Here is a 22,937-nt window from a genome sequence, read left to right as displayed (position 1 = left end):
TAAGAATGATGATTCATGACTATCTGTACCATTGAAGTATTGATGTCAACACTCTGTAGTCATTTAGGTCAATGTTACATGTGTTTGGGTTGGAGTGTACTTGTTGGGGAGACACCTGGAAAAACAGGAGAGACGCGTTGTAACAACCTTCACGATTAAATGGCGTCTGGAACAAAGTCACGTGATCACCAAAACCGATCGATAAAGTTTTACCTTCAAATATATGCGAGTTGTCTCCCTTAACACACTAATGCTCCATATGGTACTATCAACATACTGCTAAATAACAATATGGGTACAATAGAAACAATTATTATCCTAATTTCTGATTATCTTTACACAAAGCTTGACAACAAATTTAAAGTTGATTATATCAACAAAACTCACATCGAATGTTGTGTTCTCCAATAATATATAAAATAACAATAAAAAGCGATACCCATAAATGTCTGTTTCACAAAGCTTAAGTCTATTCAACTGATATTACTTCAATAACTGGTTTGTAAATGGGTTAGTCTTTGTGGTGCGCGACGTTCGCATTGTGGTCGATACTGACCGTACTCGTCACCAGAGTTTCCCTCTCCATTGTCCTCATCACCAGTTATGAATTCATCACTAGTGATGTTTCCATCTCCCACGATTGTTTCTTCGTCACTGACAATAGACTCATCACCTGATTCTCGATTTGTGGAAATGTCTGAATTCCCTTCCTCAGCCTCGCAATTATCATCTGCATGATCTGATCCATCCTCATGTTCTTGTGTTGAAGCACTTTCCTCTCCATCAGCTCTAATATCAGATACAAAGTTCTTGACAAAGGTTTCTTCATGGTCAATGATACTACTTCCCGGTTCCGGCCAACCTAGTCTTTGGTCATCTGTACGACCATCTATCGGGTTAGTAATTATAGGTGTGAACTCTTTCGCTTTTGGATTGAGCTGCGAGACTAGCGGTTTTACGAGAGTTTCCTCCTCCGGTGAATCTTCTAAAGATTGTACTTCGGGTTTTGCCTTCTTCCTTACTCGAACACCATATGATTTGCGCACCCGACGAACATCCTCGAGTGGTAGAATATTACACTGCAGCAGAAGGTCGCGGTGGAGACGGCGAATGCGGCCTTTTCCGTCCTCACGAGAGACATCATACACACTTCGAATCATTGAAACGTTGGCGAACGACATGTACATGATCCTCCCAGAATGATTTGAGCTTGCCTGGTCCTCCACGCTCACCTAAGTTCTTGACAAAAACCCTGTCGCCTGGTTCTAACGCGACACTAGTGATTCGTGAATCGTGATACATATTTTCCTCTCGCCGCCGCTGTCTGTTCGTGTGCCATCTGTACTCATGGTGCAGTGTGAGTCGATCCCCCTCTGGAGTCCTTAGTCATTTTGTCACAGTGCAATAAGATACTATACTTAAAGTTAATTTTATGTAATAAACTTATAAATTTCAGCTTTATTTTTTCTAGTCTAGTCTTTTAACACACACTATATTAGTGTATACTATGTCAATTTTTATTGTGCTATGTTAGCATGTATGTACATTACACTTTGATAGTATTTTATTTTTTTCTTTTGCGACGCTTGTGAGATTTACAAGAGTCCATTATTAAATTATTTTTTGTATTAATATGAAACTGTGATGGAAATATAATTTCAGTTGGTTACAATTTTTTGGATGTACTGTGATTATTATTGACCGGTTTGCGTTTTTTGAGGCAATACGATATGCTTATTGCATCTGACCTTTCTACTTCTTTGCATACTCGGACTACGATTCCTCGCTCCCACTTTGAGAGAGTGCGTTTTGAAATAGATCAACAGGCAAACGGGGGTGTCTACCAAACAAAGGATAGAATATCGGAAAGTTAGTGGCGTCTGATCGCGTGCAATTGTATGCATGTACGACACCATTCAGGTGACGTTTCCAGTCGGTTTTGTCTTCCTTTGGTAAGGTCCTTAACATCCCCAGCGACGTCCCACGGGAGGCCGTCCTTAAATGACCTTAGCTGTTAATAGGACGTGAAACAAAATAAACCAAACTGTAAGACCAATCTTGTAAATATAAGAGTTAGTTGTTAATATGTGATGGTTTATTCGAAATTGTAACCATTGAAATTTTGTATTAGTTACTGTACTGAAGACTGGTTCAGTTTTCATCATTTTCTTTATTTCAGAATTCTCCAGTAACACCATCCGGAGATGGAGTAAAACTGTAAATAAATAAACAAACATTCTTACTAACACGATGCGTAAACAACGGGCAAACAGATACATGAATTCGACTTAAATCGAGGTGACATGCATGCCTAATAAACGATTCTGATAAAACTCAATGATTAGAATATACAGAAACACAGAATATTCATATAATTACCCTATTCGGGACCGAAGATGCAAGTAATACTGTTCATGTTGTTACTTTCTGTGCCATGTGCTGGCAAATATGGCGTCGTACGGGTCGATACTAAATTCCGGACCGGCAGGACAGGAACAGCACACTAATGACCGAGTCGTGTAATAAATTCCGGAATCTCTGCACAAGATGCAGTGTAAATGAAATTACATGTTTTATGTAACATGACAGTTATCCTGAATGGAAGACAGTATATCTTTTTCCATGTTTTAATATTGAATTCAAATATAGTTCCCCATTTTATTTGAGCAGGTATATTCTGATATTTTTTTTAGGTAGTTCTTTATACTTCTTACTAATCCATGGTATTGGAGATAATTAGATATGTCACCATATAACTCACAGAATTCATTGAAAGAGAAAAAAGAAAGAAATGTTTTTTTCCTTAACTACATCATCAGTTATCATTATTCCTTTGTTAAACCAATTGTGAAAAAAAAAATGTTTTTTATCAACAGTTATATTCTTGTACCATAAAGGTGATTTAAGCACAGAATCGTTATTCTTATAGTTCTTCTCTTATTCTAAGTTTGTACCATGCCTGAAAAACTTCTTTCCAGCAAACATTTTTGCAATTGGTTTGAATTTGTTTCAGGTATTCGTTACCGGAATTAGCCAAAATATGAAGATTTACCTGAGTTTTTAGAATTTCTAACCATTTCCTTTCTGATTTGAAAATCCTTCTTATCCAGCCAATTTTTAAAGATTCCATAAAAGCTATCAAATTAATCATCGTAAGTCCACCATCAAGATAATTTTGAATAATTACATCTCTCTTTACTTTGTCAGTATTTCCGTTCCATAAGAAATTAAAAAGAATTGAATTAAGCTGTTTTATGAATTTCTTTTCTGGATTTGGTAAGGAAATGAACAGATGATTCAATTGGGATACTAGTAAAGATTTAATGAGACTGATTTTTAGCTCACCTGGACCGAAGGTCCGGTGAGCTTATGCCATGGTGCGGCGTCCGTCGTCCGTCGTCCGTCAACATTTGCTTCAAATCGCTACTAGTCAAAAAGTTCTTATTGGATTTTGACCAAATTTGGTCAGAAACATCCTTGGCAGAAGGGGATCAGATTTTGCATCAATGGTGACTCAAGGGGCCTGAGGGGCGGGGCCCAATAGGGGAAATTTAGGCAATTCCTTTAAATCACTACTGGTCATAAAATTATGAATGGATTTGAACCCAATTGTGTCAAAAACATTCTTGGGGGAAGGGGAACGGATTTTGCATAAATGGTGACGCTGACCCCCAAGGGGCCTGAGGGGCGGGGCCTAATGGGGAAATAGAGGTAATTCCTTCAAATCGCTACTAGTCAAAGTTATTAATGGATTTGAACCCAATTTGGTCAGAAGTATTCTTGAGGGAAGGGGAACAGATTTTGCATAAATTGTGACTCTGACCCCCAAGGGGCCTGAGGGGCGGGGCCGAATAGGGGAAATTGAGGCAATTCCTTTAAATCGCTACTAGTTATAAAGTTATGAATGGATTTGAACCCAATTTGGTCAGAAACATCCTTCAGGGAAGGGGAACAGATTTTGCATAAATGGTTACTCTGACCCCCAAGGGGCCAAAGGGGCAGGGCCTAATGGGGAAATAGAGGTAATTCATTCAAATCGCTACTAGTCATAAAGTTATGAATGGATTTCAACCCAATTTGGTCAGAAACATTCTTGGGGGAAGGGGAACAGATTTTGCATAAATTGTGACTCTGACCCCCAAGGGGCCCGAGGGGCGGGGCCGAATAGGGGAAATTGAGGCAATTCCTTTAAATCACTACTAGTCATAAAATTATGAATGGATTTGAACCCAATTTGGTCAAAAACATTCTTGGGGGAAGGGGAACAGATTTTGCTTAAATGGTGACTTTGACCCCCAAGGGGCCAAAGGGGCGGAGCCTAATGGGGAAATAAGAGGTAATTCCTTCAAATCGCTACTAGTCATAAAGTTATGAATGGATTTAAACCCAAATTGGTCAGAAACATTCTTATGTGAGGGGGAACAGATTTTGCATAAATTGTGACTCTGACCCCCAAGGGGCCAAAGAGGCGGGGCCCCATATGTGAAATAGAGGCAATTCCTTTAAATCTCTACTTGTCATAAAGTTATGAATGGATTTGAACCAAATTTGATAAGAAACATCCTTTGGGGAAGGGGAACAGATTTGCATAAATGGTGACTCTGACCCCCGAGGGGCCAAAGGGGCGGGGCCCCACATGGAAAATAGAGGTAATTCCTTTAAATCGCTACTAGTCATAAAGTTATGAATGGATTTGAACCAAATTTAATAAGAATCATCCTTTGGGGAAGGGGAATAGATTTTGCATAAATGGTGACTCTGACCCCCGAGGGGCCAAAGGGGCGGGGCCCCACATGGAAAATAGAGGTAATTCCTTTAAATCACTACTAGTCATCAAGTTATAAATGCATGTTGTAAACTCAGAGAGTCTGGACTTCATTATTTCTTTAAAGCAGTTGGGATCCCCACGCTATAACCATATATAGCATTGTTTGAGGTTAACAAACAAAAGGAATTGAACATGAACATTATTTTGACATTTGGTCAAATCCAACCAGGTGAGCGATACAGGCCCCATGGGCCTCTTGTTCCTAGTGGAATCAGCTTCCTGTTACTCCAATTTTTAATTATAGCTTCAAGTTTAATTAGTTTTTAGCTCACCTGGACCGAAGTTCCGGTGAGCTTATGTCATGGCGCGGCGTCCGTCGTCCGTCCGTCCGTCCGTCCGTCAACATTTGCTTCAAATCGCTACTAGTCAAAAAGTTATGAATGGATTTTGACCAAATTTGGCCAGAAACATCCTTGGCAGAATTGGAACAGATTTTGCATAAATGGTGACTGACCCCCAAGGGGCCAAAGGGGCGGGCCTAATGGAGAAATTGAGGTAATTCCTTCAAATCGCTACTAGTCATAAAGTTATGAATGGATTTGAACCCAATTTGGTCAGAAACATCATTTGGGGAGGAAGAATAGATTTTGCATAAATGGTGACTCTGACCCCAAAGGGGCCAAAGGGGCGGGGCCCAATAGGTGAAATAGAGGTAATTCCTTTGAATCGCTACTAGTCATAAAGTTATGAATGGATTTGAACCCAATTTGGTCAGAAACATCCTTGGGGGAGGAAGAATAGATTTTGCATAAATGGTGACTCTGACCCCAAAGGGGCCAAAGGGGCGGGGCCCAATAGGGGAAATAGAGGTAATTCCTTTAAATCGCTACTAGTTATTAAGTTATGAATGGATTTGAACCCAATTTGGTCAGAAACATCCTTGGGGGAAGGGGAACAGATATTGCATAAATGGTGACTCTGACCCAAAGGGGCGGGGCCCAATAGGGGAAATAGGGGTAATTATTTTAAATCGCTACTAGTCAAAGTTATGAATGGATTTGAACCCAATTTAATCAGAAACATCTTTGGGTGAAGAAGAACAGATTTTGCGTAAATGGTGACTCTGATCCCAAAGGGGCCAAAGGGGCGGGGCCCAAAAGGGGAAATAGAGGTAATTCCTTTAAATCACTACTAGTCATACAGATTTGAATGGATTTGAACCCAATTTGGTCAGAAACATCCTTGGGGGAAGGGGAACAGATTTTGCATAAATGGTGACTCTGACCCCCAAGGGGCCAAAGGGACGGGGTAAGAATTGTACCTGCTACCCCCATTGCATGATCGTAAGAGGCGACTAAACTTGGGATCTTATCTTTTCTCTTCTTTCTTACCAACTTTCTTCTTCCTAATGTCTCCCTTGACAATGCCTCACTTTTGGCCTTTAGTTGAGCGTTCGCCGCTGTGAGGAAGGTTTTAGGTTCTGTCCCCTTGCCGAGACATACCAGAGTCTTTAAAAATGGTAGTTGCTACTCCTGCTTAGCGCTCAGCATATTTGGAGTGGAACGACTGGTTCGCCCGTTGTCAGTATAATGTGACCGGGTGGAGTGTGCTGCTGGGTGTCTTCGGCAGTATGCTTCAGTGAGATAGCACTATAAATCGGCAAAAGTTCCGGCCTATCACAAGGAGACTTAACACGAACATACGGCAGCCTCCCAAAATACACATACGCACTCACCACACGCATGCATGTCGCACGCACGGGAGGCCGTCCTTAAATGACCTTAGCTGTTAATAGGACGTTAAACAAACCAAACCAAACCAAACCAAACCAAACCCAATAGGGGAAATAGAGGTAATTCCTTTAAATCGCTACTAGTCATAAAGTTATGAATGGAATTGAACCCAATTTAGTCAGAAACATCCTTGGGGGAAGGGGAACAGATTTTGCATAAATGGTGACTCTGACCCCCGAGTGGCCAAAGGGGCGGGGCCCAATAGGTGAAATAGAGGTAATTCCTTTGAATCGCTACTAGTCATAAAGTGATGAATGCATGTTCTAAAAGCAATTCTTGAGGTCTTTCAGACCTTAGAGAGTCTGTACTTCATTAGTCGCTAAAGCAGTTCGGATTACCACACTATAACCATATATAGCATTGTTAGAGATTAACAAATAAAACAAATTGAATATGAACATTATTTTGACATTTGGCCTAATCCAACCAGGTGAGCGATGCAGGCCCCATGGGCCTCTTGTTTTCCTTAATTATCTTCACATAAAAATATATATATATATATATATATAAAGATATCATCATCAGATTTCGAGAAGGTTGCCCTTTCTTCATTCAGCAGTTGTCGTACAACCTCCACCTGTTCTTCTGAAAGGCCTGAGCCAGACAAATCTACTGGTGGTTCCCACATATCATACTCATGGGGTTGGCTGCTAGACAGTATGTTAGAAGTATTGTCTGTCTTTTCAGTAATGTCAACAGGCAAATGAACAACAGACGCTCTGTCTGTAGAAGACCTATTTCTGTATGCCTTCGAATCCGTATGCTGTCTGGTGTATGGTTCCTGACAACAATCTTCACAGTGCTTGTTTTTCACGTTTTAATTTAAACTAACGTCTCCATCTAGGATAAACCATAAGTTTCATTAACAGTGTGGATAAACAGCGCATTCAGGGGATATTCTTGGTTACCTCCTCTAACAACTGCCCTTACGGTTTTCGAACTATGTCCATGAATGATAATGTTATTCCTACCGGTTCTTGCCAAACCAACATCCTCGTTCTTGCCCCGAAGAATTTAAGCACACAGCGGGACCAAGTCATCAGCCTTCAGGACTGGAAATGCCCCTTGTGGTAAAATGTTGTTGGTCGTTACCAAGTGTTCAATAACATTATTACCTAAGATCGCTGTTCCATAGGGGTGTCTGTCACGATGAAGGGTACTATTACCTGTCACTGATTGTTCAAGTAGAACCTCAACCCATCCCCGAAACGGTACAGCAGTACCATTAGCTGAAAGCATTTATCTTGTTTAAGACGACCTGGACAATATATTTTGTTCCTACAAGTTTGGTAATCTTATTCTTTAATTTTGGGGATAAACTTAACACATTTCCCCTGAACTCATTAACAGTCACTTTTCCTGTAGTCCCGGTCTCTAATTGTTGAACTTCTCCACAACAGATAACGGATTCTTGGTTTCATCTTGTCCCTAGAGAGGAACCCTGAAGCGTTTCCCTGCTGCTGATCCCGTTTTGCCCTACACCCTCGTTTGAAGTGCTCGCCGCTCCCACAACGGAATCAATGGTTACAATTTGTGTTACCAGACTGACGACACGATGGACAACCACGACGCGACTGTGGACGAGATGATTGATCAGCCCGGCCCGAGTTGTTTCGTTGTAAGCGCTGATCCCTGCAGAGCTTCTCGCAGAACAGCTACCTCCGGCTTAAGTTCTTTCAGCTCAATACTAAAAGCACCTTCCTTCGGTTCGCGTTTAGGCTTAGAATTGTCATTACCAGCGTTCACTTGGTTCACATTGGCAGCATTCTTCCGACCAAACATAGAATTCTTCTCCATTTCCTTGACAGACATCTCATTCATCTCCTTTATTAGGTCCTCATCACGTTTTGTCCGCTTTATCACAACCTCAAACTCCATTCGCACAGCTTCGCTCCGTAACCCTGTGAGGATTGAATGTTCAAATACTGACTGCACTAGAGTTGTGTCATACTGAGGTGACTGAGTCGGTCTCCTTTGATGCGAAAATAATTCTTTGCTTATAGTTCAATGTATGCATCAGAAAGTCTTAAGGGTCCTCTGTTGGAAGCTGGGTTGCCCTGTTCAACTTGTAACCCTCACTAGCTCTGTGGTATAACTCTGACACTGAGTTTATGGTTACTATGTTTTATTATATATACATGAACCAGCGACCGGAGAGGAAGGCAATACTGTGAATATATATATATTGATATATATGCAGGAGCTCCGTCCTGCTTCGCAGCTAAGTGCTAAGTGAATGGGACATACAGGATAGACAGGGTGGTGATATGTGCTGGTAGAATCACGTGCAACTCGCTCTCCCATGACACACGATATACCCGTGGTGACACGGGTACATCCAAAACAGCACAAACAAGTGTGACTTAGTGCAATGAGTACACCCTGCTACAAACTCATTATAAATATCTGTAGCTGATTTTTCCCGGTAGTGGGCGCGGAGTAGGCCACGTAAGGTTTTTTAATGTGAGTTCATCCCTACCTTCCATATAACTTCGCAGTCCTGAATTGGCTGGTACAGCGTTCAGGACTGAATCGACCAGCTCATATTCAGGATACCCTTTCCGTTCACCCAGGAGTTGTCTAACCAGGCTTACATACGGGATGCCGTTCTTTGCATCCACTTGACCTGTAATTTTGAATTCCCGTCGGTTAAGCATTATTGGGCCTTTATCATTGCTTGCTTGTATTTCTTCAGGGAGTACGGGTTCCATCTTTATGCCCTTAACTGGCTTTTCATGGTTCCCTGCATCCAGAATTGTATCTGTTAAAATAAGAGAGGTCAAGCCCTTATCCTCAGCAGCCAGTTTTTGCTTCTCCAACCAACGTTGTAAAATGCCAATAACTGCCACTCTACTCCCCTTAGTCTACGTTTCCACATCAATTTCATTTGTGTCGGCTACCTCTAGTAGGTCTTCTAATGGTGCCTGGTAAATCCTCCCTCAGCAAGTACTCTTCTTCAAGGGCCCCAAAATGTTACATGTGTTTGGGTTGGAGTGTACTTTTTCGGGAGACACATGGAAAAACAGAGACACGTTGTTACAACTTTCACGATTTAATGGCGTCTGGAACAAAGTCACGTGATCACCAATACCTATCGAGAAAGTTTTACTTTCAAATATATGCGAGTTGTCTCCCTTTACACACTAATGCTCCATATGGTACTATTAACATACTGCTAAATAACAAAAAATAGGGGTACAACAGAAACAATTAGTATCCTAATTTCTGATTATAACATCAACACATACTGAAACTTGACCAAGACAATAAATATGTTGTAAATGTGTTCTATATTTGGATGTTTTACTTCTATCAAAACTGTTTGTGAGCCAAATTGTACTGTGCATTTACTGTTTGGTTTATTATCAACAACATTCATAATCGCTGTCCTTCTGTTGATATTCTGATCAATTGGGTTTGCAATTTTTTTCAGTCAGTAATATTGAAAACTGATGCACTTGAACTATTTTAAACAAAAGATTTCCATCAATTCAATAACGTTACGTTGAAGTTTATTTGGGTTTCAAAAAAACTTTCCAATGCACAAAACAACTTACTTGGAACAAGATAATTTAGCTTGTCCATGAGTTGTTACATAGAAATTCAATACAATCTGTCAATCTTATAAAGTAAACACAACATTAATGCCACTATACAGGATAAGTAAACTTCTGATACAAAATTTTGACAAATAATGAAACAAAGAGATCCAAGATTGGATCATGGCGCCCACCATTAAATGATCTTTATTTGTTCTATGTCAGACTGATCCTCTCTCTAATTTTCCCTTATTTCTTGTTTTCCTGTTAATAAATGGAATCTGATATCCCTCCATTACTTTTTCTAGGTCAAGCGTGACATTTTGAACTGTGTACTGTCCAAAACGGTCTGGGTACCTGTGTCTTATTTTCCATACAGCACAACTTGGTACGAAGCGCCGATCACCTGTGCCTAATCGTCCAAGCTTCCACACAATGTACTGTCTGTAGCCGGCATGACTATTGGCCTTGTTCCAGTCTTCATCCTCTGGCAAGGCAAAGAAAGACATCAAGTCTGTACAGCCGTGCCAATGCCAGCACAGTTAACACCAACACATCATAGTCCTGTGTAAAATGACAAAAATAAGTATCTTACTGGCAAATGTGTGACACAGTTGGCAGGATCCTTCTTGCAACAGTGTTGTTCAGTCGGTGTTGCCATTTGATGTTGGAAGTCATCTCAGTAGGTGGTTGATGTCCTCCACATCCAGCTCCTACATCTTTCACCAGGTCAAACACCATGGATGGATGCCTTTCAACAACACGTACACGGAGTGACCTGGGATCTGCCTCGTCCATTTCATTTACTCTTGTCTACAAATTAAATGAGTAAATATTGCCATTTTTTCAGATTCACACATCGTATACTTTATAATCTCATAAACTTTAATAAACAATATATCACTAACCAAATTGAAAGTTTGACTGCAGGATGGCCAGTGATTTATAGTGCTTCCTCACTGAAGCCCAGTGACCGGATGGGGTGTGCTGTTGGATGTCTTCGGCAGTATGCTTCAGTGAGGTAGCACTTTAAATCGGCAAAAGTTCCGACCTAGCACAAGGAGACTTAACACGAACATACCACAGCCTCCCGAAACACACATACGCACTCACCACACACATGCATGTCGCTCGCAAGGGAGGCCGTCCTTAAATGACCTTAGCTGTTAATAGGACGTTAAGCTAAATAAACCAAACCAAACCAAACTGTCACGTGATCTGTGTGTTTTTGGTAAAATTGTGGTTGGCTCGTTTTGATACCACACTGAAGTATACTGCCGAAGACACCAAGCAGGACACCCCTGTCACCTTGGTTCACAGAGCACAACACTGACCGTATACCAAGACATCCAACCGCAGCTAAATATAGCGACAGCTAGTGTAGTTGGATTTGTACTAGTCAGTACTAGCCAGCACCTCTGTACTACAGCTGTCCGATGGGATAACGTCGGTTGATCACCAGACACAATGTATATCAATCTCATTAACAACACGCTTCGATAGTAACCGTTGACAATCATATATCAAAGATAATGGCCCGATATTTATGCTCAGAGCGGAACGTTTCAAAATTCTTCATCATTAGAGTATAGAATTAGTTTATACAACATTGAATATCTTCCCGTTGGCCCAATACTGCTCCAGAGCACATTTGATTGAAATCCTTTTAATTGTTTATGACTAGTACCGATTTAAATGATTGAATTATATTTGGCCTTTTGATGAGACCTTTTGCATCGTTCTATGGAATGCTTGATCTATATAATTTCCCTTATTGCTTATTGAATTCCACGCAGTATAAATAAACCATAACCATAGTGTCACAACCATTATCGTCGATGTGTTTTAGGGCAACCGTACGCCACTATAATTAGTTTGATTGGTGTAGTGTCTGTGTACTTCCGTAATGCTCAATTTCTTCTGCTCAAAAATACCGGAAACACGTTCTGTGTCCCTGTAAATTGTTTTCATTGTCTAAGAGGTTACACTTACTTCTGTACTATGAATGATTAAATATACCTGTAAGCAAAGTTCTACTTAACTATATGTATGCGTGAAAATTCCTCATATATGCTCTGAAGAAACGAAATTACTATTATCTGAATCAGACCTAGTTAGATAAGTATCGAGAGCATTGCACTGCTCTCATTTTATAAGCCATTCAAGTGACCGATTGTGCTAATGAGGGACTTTACACGTACGTTCATTTTTAACGGCAATGTTAATGTGTTTCAATTGTTTACTTGTTTCATTGAAAACACTCATTAGTTGAGGGTTACCTACATATTCTATTCACAATTTTGATTATAATTATAACGATAAATGTATGGCAATCCGAAGACCAGAGTGTACAAAACAGAAATACAAAACGTAATTAGTACATTGGATATCACGTTCATCGACGATCACAGTGTATACAGACATTGCGTATTAACGTGTTACAGTACTGACAGCACGACAAAGTGTTACTCTTTTCTAACAAACTGACGATACAATATATACAATGCATGATGTAGAACTTAACATGAATCGATACCAATTACGTTACTAATATATAAACTAACGTCGCAATACATATGAATTACATCGATGTGTCCAAGGTAACTTCGGGCGTATAAGTAACTATATAGTACATATTAATATTGCCAGTATCTATATATATTATGAAAAAGTAAAATTACGTGCGGCAATATGTCTATGGTTTCGTCAAACTATAAAATAGTATACATCAGGTCTGGTATAGATTTATATGTTAAGTCACAAATAAATAAAGATAACCGATATCAGATCATTATGTAATATAACTTACACTGACCAACAAGGAATATCTTTTCCTTTTCAGAAAATGATCAAATGTGTTGATTTAAAACCATATCAAAATACATGTAAATATTTGAAATTCGCTCCTAAATGACCATAGTTGCCGATGGGCCGTATAAACCTAAACAAACAGACAAACTACGCCGGATAAAACTATGACCGCTTTTAATATACCTATATATATAGAACAGAGACATGGAAGATACGCAAATATAAAAAGTTAATCTCACATCCAATGTTTGTTTGATCACTGCGCAGTAAGTACAGTTCAGCCGTGTCGATGTGGCCCAAATACCAATGAAATGTACATATATCTATGACGTAAATTCGACTTTACAATTGATCACATTACCAGTAAAACGGACGGACGAGAATAATGAAACGATATTACATTACGAACATTACATGCTAATTATTACAACTAGACAATTTAAATACAAAACTAACAATACTTACATCTGGCAAGACGAAGAAAGGAAAGCACTTGGAAAATATTCTGTAGAGGTTTCTTACAGATTACCTGCAAAAATATAACTAAGACTAACATAGCAAAATTTGAAAATGATTGCCAATTTGACAGATTTTGTACAAGTTAATCATATATCCAGTATCTGTATTGGCCGTATAACAAATAGTAAACATCATACATAGGAAGGATATCATGGAAAAAGTTAACTCCACATAATTTTTGAAACATTTCTTAGGAAGGGATAAACAAAACCAATAGCATAGCTGTTAAACAAAATAAACCAAACCAAATCAAACCTTAAATGACCTCAATAGGACGTTAAACAAATAAAACCAAACCGAATTTTTGCACTTTTGCAAGTTTATCGAATTGTCGACGATTTGGTTTGGTTTATTTTGTTTAACGTCCTATTAACAGCTTAGGTCATTTAAGGACGCCCTCCCGTGCGTGGTACATGCATGCGTGTGGTATGTGTGTTTTGGGAGGCTGCGGTATGTTCGTGTTAAATCTCCTTGTGATAGGCCGGAACTTTTGTCGATTTATAGTGCTACCTCACTGAAGTATACTGCCGAAGACACCCAGCAGGACACCCCACCCGGTCGCATTATACTGACAACGGTCGTCCGAACCAAAATAAATAACTATACTGTTGGGTCAGGGATGTACGGTCATAACCAGGGAAACAACCAATTATATTATTAAAACCATTTTTGTCGATGTACGGATAGCAAATTTTTTGTTGATTGGTTATATAGTGTAGTTAAGATTCGTGCCGGGTTAACACCTCTATTGTACACCTGTCGGATGATATCGAATGATCACAAATAACGGTAAATACCCATTAACATCACGCTTCGATACGTATCGTTGGACAGTAATATATTTTTTTTTAATAAATTGGTTTTTATCTTCAGAGCGGAACGTTTCAAAATTCTGCTTCATCTCATCATTAGATGAGTATAAGATTAGTTTATACAACATTAGTTGGGTATCGTCTTCTTTGCCTAATACTGCTCTAGAGCAAATTTGATGATGATCCTTTCAGTTGTTTATGGCGTTACGTCTATGGAATACAAACTCATTGCTTATTAATGATTAATTTTATGTCTATAAGTAAACCATCAAATACATTGTGTGTAACCAGAGCCTTTTATATGGATGTGTTTCTGTGCGACCGTAATGGTGTCATTAAACTAGAAAAAACAAACAAACGTGCTCTTATTTTTCCGGCCTTGTAAAAAAGATTTTTGCATGGCCGTTTCAGTGAGAATTTGTGTAATATTATTACTTTATCATGTTTTTTTATGAACAACTCTCATTTTAGATTTATCCCCAAAATCCTTCTGTGGGATTCACCTCCAGGTTGACAGAATGGTCCTGATATGGTTTTGGCCATATGTTGATATTTTCAATTTGCTATGTAATCAATTATGGTGACATGGCTAATAGACAGAGTTGTACAATCCCAATTATCATCTACCACTTTACTGCTACTGACGATGCATTCTACAACAATACTAAAATTTGTTAGCTCACCTGCCCGAAGGGCAAGTGAGCTTATGCCGTGGTGTGGCGTCCGTCGTCCGTCCGTCCGTCCGGCCGTCTGGCGTCAACTTTTTAATTTAAACAACTTCTCAATAACCAAGAGGCCTAGGAGCTTCATATTAGGCCTGTAGCATGCTGGGGTGAAGGGCTACAAAGTTTGTTCAAATAAATGACCTTGACCTCCATTCAAGGTCACATGGGTCAAATAAGCTATAATCTTCAAACGACTTCTTCTCAATTACGAAGCGGCCCAGGGACTTGATATTGGGCCTGTAGCATGCTGGGGTGAAGGGCTACCAAGTTTGTTAAAATAAATTATCTTGGCCTTTATTCAAGGTCACATGGGTCAAATAGGTAATAATCTTCAAACGTCTTCTTCTGAATAACCAAGAGCCCCAGGGACTTGATATTGGGCCTGTAGCATGCTGGGGAGCAGGGCTACCAAGTTTGTTCAAATAAATGACCTTGACCTTCATTCGAGGTCACATGGGTCAAATAGGTTATAATCTTCAAACGACTTCTTCTCAATAACCAAGAGGCTCAGGGACTTGATATTGGGCCTGTAGCATGCTGGGGAAAAGTGCTATCTGGTTTGTTCAAATAAATGACATTGACCTTCGTTCAATGTCACATGGGTCAAATATACTGTTATCTTCAAACAACTTCTCAATAACCAAGCGGCCCAGGGACTTGATATTGGGCCTGTAGCATGCTGGGGTGGAGGGCTACTAAGTTTGTTAAAATAAATGACCTTGGCATTCAGGTAGGGCATAAGAATTGTACCTGCTGCCCCCATTGCATGATCGTAAGAGGCGACTAAATTTGGGATCTTATCTTTTCTCTTCTTTCTTAACAACTTTCTTCTTCCTAATGTCTCCCTTGACAATGCCTCACTTTTGGCCTTTAGTTGAGCGTTCGCCGCTGTGAGGAAGGTTTTGGGTTCTGTCCCCTAGCCGAGACATACCAGAGTCTTTAAAAATAGTAGTTGCTGCTCCTGCTTAGCGCTCAGCATATACGGAGTGGGACGACTGGTTCGCCCGTTGTCAGTATAATGTGACCGGGTGGGGTGTGCTGCTGTGTGTCTTCGGCAGTATGCTTTAGTGAGGTAGCACTATAAATCGGCAAAGGTTCCGCCCTATCACAAGGAGACATAACAGGAACATACCGCAGCCTCCCAAAACACACATACGCACTCACCACACGCATGCATGTCGCACACACGGGAGGCCGTCCTTAAATGACCTTAGATGTTAATCGGACGTTAAACAAAATAAACCAAACCAAACCTTGGCCTTCATTCAAGGTCACATGGGTCAAATAGGCAATAATCTTCAAAAGACTTCTTCTCATTAACCAAGTGGTCCAGGGACTTGATTTTTGGCCTGAAGCATGCTGGGGTGCAGGGCTACCAAGTTTGTTCAAATAAATGACCTTGACCTTCATTCAAGGTCACATGGGTCAAATAGGTTATAATCTTCAAACGACTTCTTTCTTCTTAATAACCAAGAGGCCCAGGGACTATATATTGGGCCTGTAGCATGCTGGTGTGAAGGGCTACCAAGTTTGTTCAAATAAATGACCTTGGCCTTCATTCAAGGTCACATGGGTCAAATAGGTAATAATCTTCAAAAGACTTCTTCTCAATAACCAATGCCCTGCAGGTAGGGCGTAAGAATTGTACCTGCTGCCCCCATTGCATGATCGTAAGAGGCGACTAAATTTGGGATCTTATCTTTTCTCTTCTTTCTTAACAACTTTCTTCTTCCTAACGTCTCCCTTGACACTGCCTCACTTTCGGCCTTTAGTTGAGCGTTCGCCCCTGTGAGGAAGGCTTTGGGTTCTGTCCCCTGGCCGAGACATACCAGAGTCTTTAAAAATGGTAGTTGCTGCTTCTGCTTAGCGCTCAGCATACAAGGAGTGGGACGACTGGTTCGCCCGTTGTCAGTATAATGTGACCGGGTGGGGTGTGCTGCTGGGTGTCTTCGGCAGTATGCCTCCGTGAGGTAGCACTATAAATCGGCAAAAGTTCCGGCCTATCACAAGGAGACTTCACACAAACATACCGCAACCTCCCACAACACACATACGCATTCACCACACGCATGCATGTCGCACGCACGGGAGGCCGTCCTTAAATGACCTTAGATGTTAATAGGACGTTAAACAAAATAAACCAAACCAAACCAAACTCAATAACCAAATGGTCCAGGGACTTGATTTTTGGCCTGAAGCATGCTGGGGTGCAGGGCTACAAAGTGTGTTCAAATAAATGACCTGGACCTTCATTCAAGGTCACATGGGTCAAATAGGCTATAATCTTCAAACAACTTCTTCTCAATAACCGAGAGGCCCAGGGACTTTGATATTTGGCCAATAGGATGCTTGAATGAAGGACTAGAAAATATATTGACATGAATAAACCTAGCTTATTCTGATATTTGAATAAAGTTGTTTCAGCATAGTATGTGTAGAAATGACCTCAATCAACTGCAAATTTGCTGTAGAGCCAGGTGAGCGAAACAGGCCCATTGGACCTCTTGTTTAAGTCAAATGAGCGTAACGTTTAAGGGCCATGTGTTTCTTGATTTAACTTAGGGCTTCTTTCTCCTTATTTAGGATTATTTCTCCTTATTTAGGATTATGTAATCTGTTCTGTGACAAACTAAAAGTAGCTCTCAAACCTACTTAGTCTCCATGCTGAGGTTAAACCGACATGTATGTCGTGCTTCGATGCGTACCGCTGGACAATCATAGATAGAAGATAATAACCTGATATTTATTTTCACACATGAACGTTTCCAAAATCTGCTTCATCATTAGATGAGTATATAATCAGTTTCTACATTTGCCTGATACCGCTCTAGATTTAATCTGGTCGAAATTCTATCAGTTGTTCATGATACCAAGCTATTTAAATAATTGAACGTGATTTCTTCGTTGCGTATGTTTGATATTTTCATGCAATATAATTAAGCCATTACATATATTGTGTTACCTTCGATATGGAATGTTTAAGTACTAACGTATGTTCCATTGTATAAGCAGTTACACTGACCTTTCACCAACAAATGATCAAATATACTTTGAACAGTATAGTAAGCAATGTCAAAACTTCAAGCAGCTTATTTCGGCAATCATAGAAATGCTTGTATTGTATACGATATTTTAAGTACCTCACCAACTTAGCAACTGTTTGCACAAAAATTTGACTATTACTGGAAATTGCAAAAAGAAACATTGCTCCTCGAGTATTTTCTATGCCATGCATAATTAAAGAAAATACTTCACCGGTGATCACGCACTCATTCGTGCTCGAAAACAACGAAGTTACTATTACCTAAATCAGTTGAATTTATTTCAGGCAATATCCGTATGTTATAATGTACAACATTTAATGAGAAGTTGGGACCCAACAAATAGTTGATATGCAGTAGACTTAGGAAGCTACTTAACGAGAGCGAAGCAAGTGAATGATTACGCGAACGAGGGATTTAGACGTACTTTCGCTTTCAAGAGCGATGTAATTGTGCTTGAAGTATTTTCTTGTTTGATTGATAACATTGTGTAGCAGAGGTTTGCCTACATATTGTAAAATAAATTATTATGAAGACTAGCCTCTGATAAATTGAATTAAGGAAATGAATTTGTATATATTCTATAGTAGAGGTAAGTCTACAGAGAATCTGAAGTAAACGAACAACATACGAAAATTGGAAATTGGTTACAATCAATATAAATAACAACCATCAACTTGAGAGATATACAATTGTTGTACTACTTAATAGTCCACTCAGTACCTGTATAACAAATAACAAACATTATACAAAAGAGATCATGGAGAAATTTTACTCAACATAGTTTTTGACTCGCATTACTTTAAAAAGGATAAAAATCAGTACCAGTATGTTGGATGCATGAAATTAGGATTTTAAAAAGGTAATATTCACAGGCACCTACATGTCTTCTAAACACGTTTCAATTTTTATTATTATTTACCTTTTAAAATTTTAGTTGTAATTTGATTGGTTTCTTTCTGTGTACAACCTTATCATCTAGTGCTAAATGTCTCAAATTGTCGACGACGGGAGGTAACATAAATTAGATCAACAGCACGCTTCGATGCGTACCGTTGGACAATCATAGAAAAATAAAATGACTTGGATTTTATCGTCAGAGCGGAACGTTTATAAATTCTGTTTCGTAGTTAGATGATTATAGAATTAGTTTATTTAATGGTATCTAATGGTGAGTTTATGGACGCTGGCTCTAATCCATTATATCCATATCTGACAAATACAGTGATAAACATTTTCTGTACATAGTATCAATGACTTTCAAAGGGCCTGTTTTCAAAATGGCACCTTCTCTGATTCAAATTTCCTGTTGGTGGTGCATTGCCCATGCTGTTGTGGTCCGAAATCTATAAAGTATAAAACTTTAGGTCACATGGTTTGTTTTTTATGGCTCCTCAAAGTTGTACCTTTCAGAAGCTGTCTAAATGTGCATGTTATGTAAAATATTAATGAAAATCTAATCAAATGATGGTCACCGTAAAGAATACATTCATGGCATGATTGTGACAAAACATCATGTTTCCATCGCGCCATTTGGCTGTTTTATGGAAGAAACAGTCTCAAAAATGCCATTTTCGATGATAACATTTTAGACACAAAAACTGTTTTTTAGAGAATACACCTTTTATGGACGTTGGATGCAAACCAATTTTTATCCTATTAAACAGTACGTAATATGCTATTGATGAGAGGAAAAATCATCAACATGCAAGTGGTGGAACATTTCAAATCTTGGATTGAATTAGCCTATGGTTGAATTGCCGATTTTCGACTTTCTTTAGATAATTAACAAAAACACGAGAATATTTGCTCGGTATGTTTAGAATATGTACACAGATATGAAAAAAAGGGAGAGAAAAAGTTTTTTCATAAAAAACATCCAAGATGGCTACTTCACAAGTCCCCGTGGTTGAAGACATTGGCTGACAAATAGACAGAACAACAAACAAAACGTGTTCCTTATGATTTTGGTTGGTTTTCGCATTTACGGGAGTGTTCATAGCTACGGGCGATTGTATAATACCTATATTTATAAGTTTGGTTAGTCACATGGTAACGGGGATCTTTCATATCGAGCCCCAAACATACTTTCGACATATGCACTCCGTTGCCGCATGGAAAACAAAGAAAGTGAGACAAGTCAGGGTCCCAACCCTGACAGGCCACAACGCTTTGGAGATGGGACAATAAAACAAGGAAAGTGAGACAAGAATAGCTAGCGTCGAGTCAATGATTCCGTAAACGTATACACAAAGACAAGAAGATACGGATAAATGTACAAGGCCACACGATCAGAAAATTCAAAAGAGGACAACTTGAGATAGAACAGTATTCATGTATCAGGGTGTCCTCAGTGTAAATCTTTATATCGATACTGTTTATTTAGTCGTTAGATATCATACAACTGTCATGAAAATACCCGCTCTGATATTCAATATAAAATTTTGTATATAATAAGCTATGTAATAGGGTTTCAGACAAGGTTGTTACTCATTTCCCCTTTTCTTTCAATGTACAACCACATTCAGGCGGCGATATGAGGACGTTCCACCACATGGAATTAGCTGATTTTTGGTACACATATGAAACAAGTAAAGTTCTATCCGATTTTGTGATGGAAATTTGCATCCAAAACTATATAACGGGAGAAAATTGCAATGTTATGGCATTTTTCTTCATTATTGTGTCTCTGCAAGTGCATTTTCATCAGAGAAAATTTTTGTTTTATGTTTTATGAATAAACACGATGTTTTGGAAATATTTATCAAAAGAAATTTATACTATGTTGCGAATTACAATTTCGATAAACCTTCTTTTATTTACGACCTTATGTCTTTGATGCTCAAAATGACAACTTTATAAAAATACATTTTCATTGACATTATGAAATCTGGGTGTCGGAAAGGTGTAAAATTATTCTTCGGAAAAGAAAAAAACTAGTTGAGCTAGATAAGAAATTATACGGGCAGGCTCCTATGGAGAGTTAACATTACTGGAAACAGGCCCTTTACAATTTTACTTAGTTATAAATAATCATAGATAATTACTTGAACGGGATCGTCCCAACATTTGTTTGAAGTGCTTGATTGAGTCTGTATTTACAATTTAATCCGGCAGATTATTCAAAATATCTACAAACTTAAATGTAAAAGACTTTCTCCCTAGTTCTGTGCTACAGTGACATTTATCAATTTTGAAGTTGTGAGAGCGAGTTTTTTGGTAGCATCAAAGGTGAATAATTTTGAGTTGACTTTTCCATCGAAGATATTAGTAATATCTATATATATATATGTTTTTAAAACTGTAATTAAGTCTCCTTTCCCTTCAGATAGTTGTAAACTCTTAGTTCTGGTGTAGTGCTTCCTATGGAATGCATATTTAAACGATATTACCATATGGTCGCTGTTAACAAAAGTTGTACTCAATATAAGTAATCATTTCCTATTCATTAGTTAGGACCAAATCAAGAACATTGGCCTCATTTCCTGGATACTTTCCTGAAAATAATTTTCTATATTTGCCTTAACATGACGGAGATCATCCTTAATACATTATTCCCGTAAAGCGGCTTCTTCCAATCTCTCGGATTTTGTGAGATCATTGTTAATCCTTTGAATGGGATTTTGTATACAACATGGGATATCGTCTCTTTTTGTCGATACTGCTCCAGAGTTGATTGAACTTACTTTCGCCAATTGGTGATGTTTTTTTAACGTTACATCTATGGAATGATTGTTCCATACAATGTCCCTATCGCTTTTATGAATATCTCCATCAAGTATAACTAAAACGTACAAGATAATGTTTTAACCAGTATTTTAGATATCCGTGGTTTTTTTTTCTGTTTAGGTTTCATTTGTTTCTTTCTGTGATCAACCTTAGCCTTATATTATGGTGTTACTTGTGCCTAAATGACTCGAATTGTCGAGGTAAAATAAATTACAATTCGGTTGGGTCACCACTTATAATGAATGGTCATAACCAGTTATCCAATCAATGATATTATTTTAATCATGTTTGCGTTGTTCTTCTATTGCCGGATTTTAAATGTTTTTGTTGAATATAGTGCAGTTTGATTCGTCCGAAGTCTAAATCTCTATGGTAAATCTGTCTGATTGGATGATATTGATTGATAACAAATCACAGTAAATGCATATCTAATTAACAACACGCTTCGATACGTACCGTTGGACAGTCCTAGATAAAAGATAATTACCTGATGTTTATCTTCAGTTGAACGTTTCCGAATTCTGCTTCATCATTATATAAATAGATAAATAGTTTATACAACAGAAAGTATCGTCTCCTTTGCCCGATTCTGCTCCAGAGCTAATTTGATCAAAATCCTTTCAGTTGTTTATGACAAGGAGAGATTTAAATCATTGAAATCCATTTCTCCTATTATTGTTACGTATATGGAATGATTTGTCCACAAACGTTTATTTGAATTTATCCTTAGTACTGCGATAGTGGTGCCCAGAGTAAAGGTACTTCAGGTTAAGGCATTGAACCATGGTATGAGAAGAGCAGAAAAGACGGTTATTTGAACAATATTAATGTCATGTGGTCTTGCAGGATCTGACTTAACAATTCGATAGCATTTCATAAACTGTCGAGTCACAAGTACTAAAAAACGCCCAATTAATTGTAAGTCGCCGGTAACGTGGATACTGATGATTTCAGTGATACGACACTTGGTTTGTTTAATATGTTGATTTCTTGAATATACATACGCGTACATGAGAACGGAAAGATGGATCGAAGATTGAAGTTCCTATTTAATTAATGTAAACATCAATAAAGTTATGTAAAAAAAAACTCTGCCGGGATTTTGCAATGCAGTAGTGTACACGCTAATATCGGCCATAATACAAGGTTCCGATAATATAATTGATTAACAGAGGGCTGTATTTCGGGACCACAAAATTT

The sequence above is a fragment of the Pecten maximus genome, chromosome 13 (genome assembly GCF_902652985.1).
Source record: "Pecten maximus chromosome 13, xPecMax1.1, whole genome shotgun sequence".
Lineage (NCBI taxonomy): Eukaryota > Metazoa > Mollusca > Bivalvia > Pectinida > Pectinidae > Pecten > Pecten maximus.
The sequence above is the reverse complement of the archived record's forward strand: the minus strand, read 5'-3'. Positions refer to the sequence as shown.